The 9,432-nt window shown below is 37.2% G+C and overlaps 1 protein-coding gene across 1 annotated transcript in view; it reads right to left on the reverse strand.

The window, feature by feature from the left end:
* The window catches only part of nr3c2 (nuclear receptor subfamily 3, group C, member 2), a 281,598-nt gene extending 274,653 nt beyond the window's left edge, over window positions 1-6,945 (reverse strand). Inside the window, exon 1 of the mRNA XM_061922877.1 lies at window positions 6,883-6,945. The gene's annotated coding sequence lies outside the window, so the exon portion shown is untranslated. The remainder of the gene's footprint in view (window positions 1-6,882) is intronic.
* Between the last annotated feature and the right edge of the window lie 2,487 nt (window positions 6,946-9,432).

Below are 9,432 nucleotides of genomic sequence, written 5' to 3' on the forward strand. Positions count from 1 at the left end.
TTCCCAATATCCGCCATAATATGAGTCAATCCTGTCACAAATCTAAATAAATAATATTGTATGTAATTAGTGGCAGCAATCACTAAAGTAAATATGTGGCGTGGTCAATCCTGTCAACACAGCTCCCACCTAAAAAATTGTTTCCATTTTTTACACAAAAAAAACCCCCCTTGTTCTTAAGACAACTATAGGAATCAATCATGTCAATTCACTCAATGGCATCATGGAGTGCATCCTGTCAACACACCTCCAAATCAATAAGATAAATTTAAAAATGGCAGCACTAGCTTATAACAATCATAGGGTGTAAATCCTGTCAACACGCCTTCAACTTAAGACTGATTTTACAAGTGTGTTCTCGCTTGTGAGACCCACTGGGGCTCAATCCTGTCAACACTCGAACAAAATGATTATTTGCACAGACAAGTGGCAAAACTAGCTTACAATCATAATGGACTCAATCCTGTCAACACACCCCTTACTCAAATAGATTGTATGCTTCAACAAGTGGTAGCCTTTGCTCACAACCAGTTCTGTCAGCACTCCTCTCACGCTTCAAGCTGGTATTTTTACAAGGGGGTAGTACTCCCTCATACCACCAACAAGCCTGTCACTCCTGTCGACCACAGCATGTACTTTATCACCCTGACTGAAAGGTCAATCCCACTTAACACCGCTGCTTTAACGAGAGACTGACATCAGCGTATACAAATCTTAAACCTCCACACTAGCGAGACTTTTTAATCAACCTGGAGCTGACGTCGGTACGTTTTGTTCATCCAGAACATCAGCGTTGTCTTTTTGTAAAATAAAAAATAAAAAATCTATTGTGGCTGTACACGCTCAAAACAAACAAACTTTCAATTGGAATGAATAAAAGGAACAAATTCTTCAACATGCGAGCTGTGCCGGGCCAACGTGAGACGGAACCAAATGAAAATGAGCAACAGATGGCTGGAATGGAAGAGGAGATGAAAACGATGCTGTCGACTTTGAGCTTGGAGAGGCTTTGGAGGCAGATTTTGCTCCTTTGTTCCCTCCCCGCTAATAAAACAATTCATTGTGATTGAGATTTATGTGAGAGTAAACACACTCTTATTACCTTGTACACCTTAAAGACGTTACACCAGCTGCACTGACAAGTGAAAAAAAGCTGCACAATCAATAATAGCATCATTACTTCTAACTTACTTATATTTTTTTCAGGTCTTTTATTTTGAAAGACTACACTTTTAGTCATGATTCAAGTGTGATGAAGCTGTTTTATAACTACCGATTAATCAACATAAGGGGGTTTTGCTTTTTGACCTCAAAGTGCTGAAGGGAGCACCTTTGTAGGTTGCTCTGCTGCCCCCAAGTGGCCGAAGAAAATAATTGCTTTAGCTTTAATGATAAACTTAACATTCATTAAGTGCATTGTGATATTATTTGATCATTTAGTCGATTGAGAGGTATTGATTTGTTTTAATAGCGTAGATGTTCTAGGGGGATATATATATATATATGTGTGTGTGTGTATGTATACATATATAAACACACACACAATCATAGGGTGTAAATCCTGCCAACACACCTTCAACTTAAGACTGATTTTACAAGTGAGTGTTCTTATATACAGGTAAAAGCCAGTAAATTAGAATATTTTGAAAAACTTGATTTATTTCAGTAATTGCATTCAAAAGGTGTAACTTGTACATTATATTTATTCATTGCACACAGACTGATGCATTCAAATGTTTATTTCATTTAATTTTGATGATTTGAAGTGGCAACAAATGAAAATCCAAAATTCCGTGTGTCACAAAATTAGAATATTACTTAAGACTAATACAAAAAAGGGATTTTTAGAAATGTTGGCCAACTGAAAAGTATGAAAATGAAAAATATGAGCATGTACAATACTCAATACTTGGTTGGAGCTCCTTTTGCCTCAATTACTGCGTTAATGCGGCGTGGCATGGAGTCGATGAGTTTCTGGCACTGCTCAGGTGTTATGAGAGCCCAGGTTGCTCTGATAGTGACCTTCAACTCTTCTGCGTTTTTGGGTCTGGCATTCTGCATCTTCCTTTTCACAATACCCCACAGATTTTCTATGGGGCTAAGGTCAGGGGAGTTGGCGGGCCAATTTAGAACAGAAATACCATGGTCCGTAAACCAGGCACGGGTAGATTTTGCGCTGTGTGCAGGCACCAAGTCCTGTTGGAACTTGAAATCTCCATCTCCATAGAGCAGGTCAGCAGCAGGAAGCATGAAGTGCTCTAAAACTTGCTGGTAGACGGCTGCGTTGACCCTGGATCTCAGGAAACAGAGTGGACCGACACCAGCTGGACTGCTGCTGAGTGGTCCAAAGTCATGTTTTCTGACGAAAGCAAATTTTGCATTTCCTTTGGAAATCGAGGTCCCAGAGTCTGGAGGAAGACAGGAGAGGCACTGGATCCACGTTGCCTGAAGTCTAGTGTAAAGTTTCCACCATCAGTGATGGTTTGGGGTGCCATGTCATCTGCTGGTGTCGGTCCACTCTGTTTCCTGAGATCCAGGGTCAACGCAGCCGTCTACCAGCAAGTTTTAGAGCACTTCATGCTTCCTGCTGCTGACCTGCTCTATGGAGATGGAGATTTCAAGTTCCAACAGGACTTGGCGCCTGCACACAGCGCAAAATCTACCCGTGCCTGGTTTACGGACCATGGTATTTCTGTTCTAAATTGGCCCGCCAACTCCCCTGACCTTAGCCCCATAGAAAATCTGTGGGGTATTGTGAAAAGGAAGATGCAGAATGCCAGACCCAAAAACGCAGAAGAGTTGAAGGCCACTATCAGAGCAACCTGGTCTCTCATAACACCTGAGCAGTGCCAGAAACTCATCGACTCCATGCCACGCCGCATTAACGCAGTAATTGAGGCAAAAGGAGCTCCAACCAAGTATTGAGTATTGTACATGCTCATATTTTTCATTTTCATACTTTTCAGTTGGCCAACATTTCTAAAAATCCCTTTTTTGTATTAGCCTTACACAATATTCTAATTTTGTGACACACGGAATTTTGGATTTTCATTTGTTGCCACTTCAAATCATCAAAATTAAATGAAATAAACATTTGAATGCATCAGTCTGTGTGCAATGAATAAATATAATGTACAAGTTACACCTTTTGAATGCAATTACTGAAATAAATCAAGTTTTTCAAAATATTCTAATTTACTGGCTTTTACCTGTATATATACATATACACACACATCTAATACATATGTATACATAAACACACATATATATATACACATACACACAATATATTATATATATATATATATATATGTGTGTGGATATATATAAATGTGTATTTATGAATATATATATATTCATAAATACACATTTATATATACACACACACATATATACTGTATATGTGTGTACTTATGAATATATATATATATATATATATATATATATATACACACACGAAATGATAGCTTTAAGGTATATGTATGTAAAGTATGTGTATATACTGTACATATATACATATACAATGAATGTGGAAATACTGTGAAAACGCTTTGAGTTCCTTAAAAAAAAGGTAGAAAGTTGTTGTTTTTTTCTGTTTATTTAATCGATGTATTTGTAGATATTACTTTGTTTTTTTGTTGTTACTTTTTTTTTGGGGGGGGGGGGTATGGATGGGATATAAACAAAAATATTTTGACATTTAGGGCAGACAATAGATATGATTTATGTGAATATGATGTAATGGATAGGAATGTCTGATGCTGGATGTCAATAAAAATAAAATGAAAAAATGAAAAAAAATTTTTTTTAAAAAGGTAGAAAAGCGCTATAAAAGTACAATGATTCAAGGAGCCATATTTAATGGGAGGGTGGATGGATATTTAGTGATCGCCACAGGCATCATATACATATATTTTAGTATTATTATACGTACTGTGCTGCTGTAACGTAAAATATTGAAATCTGGATATTACTATTTTTTTTAAGTAATTAAGAACAAATAATAATGTACATGTATTTCTGATGTTACTTATTGTGACATGTTTATGGTGAAAAAAATATATGTATAATATATGTATATATATTTGTACAGTACAGGCCAAAAATGTTGGACACACCTTCTCATTTCAATGTGTTTTCCTAATTTTCATGACTCTTTACATTGTAGATTGTCACTGAAGGCATCAAAACTATGACACCTGTGAAGTGAAAACCATTTCAGGTGACTACCTCTTGAAGCTCATCCAGAGAATGCCAGGAGTGTGCAAAGCAGTAATCAGAGCAAAGGGTGGCTACTTTGAAGAAACTAGAATATAAAAACGTGTTTTCAGTTATTTCACCTTTTTTTTTTGTTAAGTACATAACTCCACATGTGTTCATTCATAGTTTTGATGTGACAATCTACAATGTAAATAGTCATGAAAATAACGAAAACGCATTGAATGAGAAGGTGTCCAAACTTTTGGCCTGTACTGTACAAATATACATACATATACATATATTATACTTTTTTTTTTTCACCATAAACATGTCACAATAAGTAACATCAGAAATACATGTACATTATTATTTGTTCTTAATTACTTTAAAAAAAAAAAAAGTAATATCCAGATTTCAATATTTTACGTTACAGCAGCACAGTACGTATAATAATATTAAAATATATGCATGTGGCTGCTCTGCTGTTTTACAATGATGCCTGTGGCGATCACTAAATATCCATCCACCCTCCCATTAAATATGGCTCCTTGAATCAATACACCTGAAAAATGAAGGCAGAGACTTTCTGATACAGATTCTATTGGATATGGTATGTAAAATAAGTTTGTCAGTAACTTTCCCCAATAGCACACAAACAACAGTGTTACATCACCGCCATCGTGGCTCACTCGAGCACAGCATCACTTCCTGCCATCTCACGCCACAGACCACAATGGGGAGTCGTTACCAGGCGACGGATGCAAGGTGTGACTCCCACTAAACAGGATAAATAGGCCAGTCTTAACCACTTCTAATCTATTGTTGTGTGAGGAAGGCAAAAAAAAAAAAACAAAAAAAAAAAAAACAGACACAGGTTGTAATAAAACACACTAATGGGTCGTATTGTAATCTTTACAATAATATTACACAGTCCACCTCCAAAGTGGCCATCAAACCATTTTTTTTTACATGAGATAGGTACCTTTCACATTTGAACGGATACAGTGCCAATTCCCGACATCTGGGAATTGATACCGGTACACAACAATACCAATTTTAGGTACATCTAATCAGTAATAAATGTATAACTTTTGAATTTAAAAACATATAATTGTATCATGTAACATTTAACAGTGATCTGTAGGGCTGTAACGGTACACAAAAATTTCGGTTTGGTACGTACCTCGGTTTAGAGGTCACGGTTCGGTTCATTTCCGGTACAGAAAGAAAACAAAATATACATTTTTTGGTTATTTATTTACCAAATTTGTAAACAATGGCTTTATCCTTTTAACATTAGGAACACTATAATAATTCTGCCCACATTAATCAACATTAAACTGCCTCAGATTACCGTAAATAAAATGACAAAACTTTTCTTCTACATATAAAAAGTGCAACATTATACAGTTTCAAGTCAACTCATCATGCTTAATTTATTACAGCATTTGGGAAGCCTGTAGTTGATTTTTATTATGTAAATGTTATATTTTTATGATAGCAGGGACCCTGCCATTCAAAACTAGGCTGCTGCATTACTAATGATTAATGTAACTATAGCTGAAAAAAAAAAAAGAGTACAATAGCAATAGGAGAGACTATTCATCCCTGAACACCATGGAGTTCCTGTAGGCTTAATGATGCACTTACATTATTATATCAACTATCAGAGACAGAAACTCTTCACTTAACATAATGTCATTTTTTGTTGCTTCAACACAGCTCAATCAACACAGAAAAAGGTAAAGTGAAATAACAGACATGGCTTTGCTGTCCGTAACACACACACCGCAAAATGAGCTAACGTTACGCTAAAAGCGAATTAGCCTTCACCTCAAGCCAAGACTGCGAACGAGCTGAGCTGCCTTTTATATTTCTAGGTCAATGGACTCACAGTGATGTTACTAGTAGTTGATTGGGAGGTGTTTAATATAATTTGGGGAGAGTCCGCTGCCTGATGCTTACCTGCTAAACGCTAAGCACTGACTACATGCGCTCTGAATACGCACTGCTGATTGGCGGTTACCGCTCTGTTTGTAGCCAATCAGATGGTTGTGTGGGTGGGACAATGCTGGGTGCTGTGTAGAGGACTGACAGAGACAGAGGCAGAAGGAAGCGGAGCAGCTTGTTAAGACTTTAGTTTAGGCGGGTACTTAATACGTTTGTGTGGAAACTCGTTCGGTACACCTCCGAACCGAACCCCCCGTACCGAAACGGTTCAATACAAATACACATACCGTTACACCCCTAGTGATCTGACAACAGTAACTGTGTTGTCCACTTGCTGGTATCTGGTTTTCTTACACTTCTGAGTCTCATTTGCAAGTATTATATGGCTGACTTTGCATGCAGTTGCAATTCCAAGACATCGGAAGGCAATGGCCGTAGACTACGTAGCTAAGTATGAATTCACTTCAGTTTGACCTAAGAGTGTTGCCGTAGTCAGGAAGTAGTCTTTGCCAATAAGTCGAATGTGCCAAACTTGTCTTTTGTTAAGTCCTACAAAGTGCTTATGCTGCAAATATATTACACGCATGGATTTCCTACTAAATATAGGCGTACATTCAAATTTAAAAAACAGCATACGTAAGAAAAAGTTCAAATGTAACAAATTGTGTGGGAACGCCCCGAGACCACTCCCCCTTTTGAACACACAAATCATATTAAAAAGTGGTCACGTACCTGAGAGCGGCACGCTCTGCCCAATCAGGACTCAGCATGACTCAGTAGGAGGTGCTTGTTTTTCCGGTTTCCAATTGTGAGATGGCATCAGGAAGAAGGTGAAGAAGATGAGCGTGCATGACCAAAACGGATGAGCGTTTGAAAAGGTAGTCATTGCAATGATACGTAAAACTTTAGAAGAGTGGGGGATTATCCCCAATATAAATATAATTTGTGTAATTTACAACAAAATGTGTTCATACAGTAGCCTGCGCACAGCCAGATTAGAAGGTCATGTGAAAATAACGGCACTTTTGATTTTAAAACAGGCCAGCTTGTCACAAAGGATACAAAAGACTGACTCGGCTTGATTACTCAGTTTATTATTACAACCCAGGAGAGTACTTGCTGTCGCAGCCGTCGGTGACACATGCATATAAAAGTATACAATTGAATACCCATCCCTACTGTACGTTCATTGTTTTAAGTCAGTGGTCCCCAACCCGGTACCGGGCCGCACAAGAAATTAAAAAAAAATATATATATATTTTTTTTTATTTTTTTTTATTTTATTAAATAAACATAAAAAACACAATATATACATTATATATCAATATACTGTAGACCAGAGGTCGGCAACCCAAAATGTTGAAAGAGTCATATTGGACCAAAAATACAAAAAAAAATCTGTCTGGAGCTGCAAAAAATTAAAAGCCATATTACATACAGATAGTGTGTCATGGGATATAAATTGAATTAAGAGGACTTAAAAGAAACTAAATGACCTCAAATATAGCTACAAATGAGGCATTATGATGCAATATGTACATATAGCTAGCCTAAATAGCATGTTAGCATCGATTAGCTTGCAGTCATGCAGTGACCAAATATGTCTGATTAGCACTCCAACAAGTCAATAACATCAACAAAACTCACCTTTCATGCACAACCTTAAAAGTTTGGTGGACAAAATGAGACAGAAAAAGAAGTGGCATAAAACACGTCCTCGAAAGTCGGAGAAAGTTATACATGTAAACAAACTACGGTGAGTTCAAGGACCGCCAAAATTAGTAGGACAAAACGGCGCTCGCCAAATACTTGAATCAGTGAAGCATGTTTAATATAAACAGTGTGTTTTATAACAATTAGGGAGGTTTGTGTCATGTTTGTCCTCCTACAGAAGCCATATTAAAACAAAAAATAGATTTTTTTCCCCTCATCTTTTTCCATTTTTCATACATTTCTGAAAAAGCTCCAGAGAGCCACTGGGGCGGCGCTAAAGAGCCGCATGCGGCTCTAGAGCCGCGGGTTGCCGACCCCTGCTGTAGACCAATACAGTCTGCAGGGATACAGTCCGTAAGCACACATGATTGTATTTCTTTATGAATATACTCCATAAACAAGAGCAGTAAAAATAAATAAATAATTAGTGAAGTAAGTTATATTTCATATAGTGAGATAAATAAGATTATCAATTAGTTTAGAATGTTAGTCATGGTTTTTCTTAATTGTACTTTGTAAACACTTAAATTGTATCATATTAGTACATTGTTTAATTTCTTTACTTAATCCATTCCATCATTTAATTCCACATACTGATATACTAAAGGTTTTAAGTGTTGTACGTGCATACACATGTTTAAAATTACATTTTCTCTAAGGTTATATTCCTGCTTCCAATAGTATTGGTTTCAAGTTTGTATTTTAATAAGCACACTCAATTAAATAAAGTTACTTTATGGGATTTCAGTTAGGGTCTGAAAAAAAAAAAAAAAAGTTTCATATCAGGGGTTCAAGCTCGGGCTTATTAAAAATATTTCATTCAGACAAGGCTTCTTAAAGAAGAAAAACCTCCGGAAACATAACACTTGGAGAATTCTGGCATTAATCCCTCCACGTGTTCTATGACGTGAACCTCGCTTATAAGAAGTTCAACTTTGAGCCCAGTAGACCGAGTCCAAACATAATTAAAAAGACGAGGTGGCTGAGAGGTTGATGCGGCGGACCGCTGATCCATTGTGTTCTACACAGGTGGGTTTGAATCATGATGTAGGGTTTCAAGTTGAGTTTAGGGTTTTATATTAGGTTTTCAAGCTAGATCTCCGATTTCAAGGGGTCTGACTGTGGTTAGGGTAAGATTTCAAGCTTTACAAGAGTTAACGGTTTAAATTTAGAGTTCCTAGTTAGGCTTCACATCGGACAAAATAACCTAAGTTGGCTCGGTGAATTGGGGGCTATCCCAGGCTAATGCCTTAAACATAGGTTTTTTGTTTTGTTGTATCTATTTTTACTTACATTCTGCCTGAAAACATTTTTTATAAGGATGGCTGCACCTGTCTCTTTTTCTCGTCGTGTTGCAGTCCACATTTACATTAGGACACAGTGCTGTTCAAGTCCCTGGAGGACTGAGACTGACTGACAGACATGAATCCGGGTGCACTTGACTTTCCAAGAAATTAGACAACAAAAAAATGACTACCTTACCGGAGGAAAGAGTGCCATCTACTGGTATGGCTTCTTCCTGACGGACAGTCATTCCAGATCATTCCTTCGCCTGACATTTCATTGAGG

The sequence above is a fragment of the Nerophis lumbriciformis genome, linkage group LG27 (genome assembly GCF_033978685.3).
Source record: "Nerophis lumbriciformis linkage group LG27, RoL_Nlum_v2.1, whole genome shotgun sequence".
Classification (NCBI taxonomy): Eukaryota; Metazoa; Chordata; class Actinopteri; order Syngnathiformes; family Syngnathidae; genus Nerophis; species Nerophis lumbriciformis.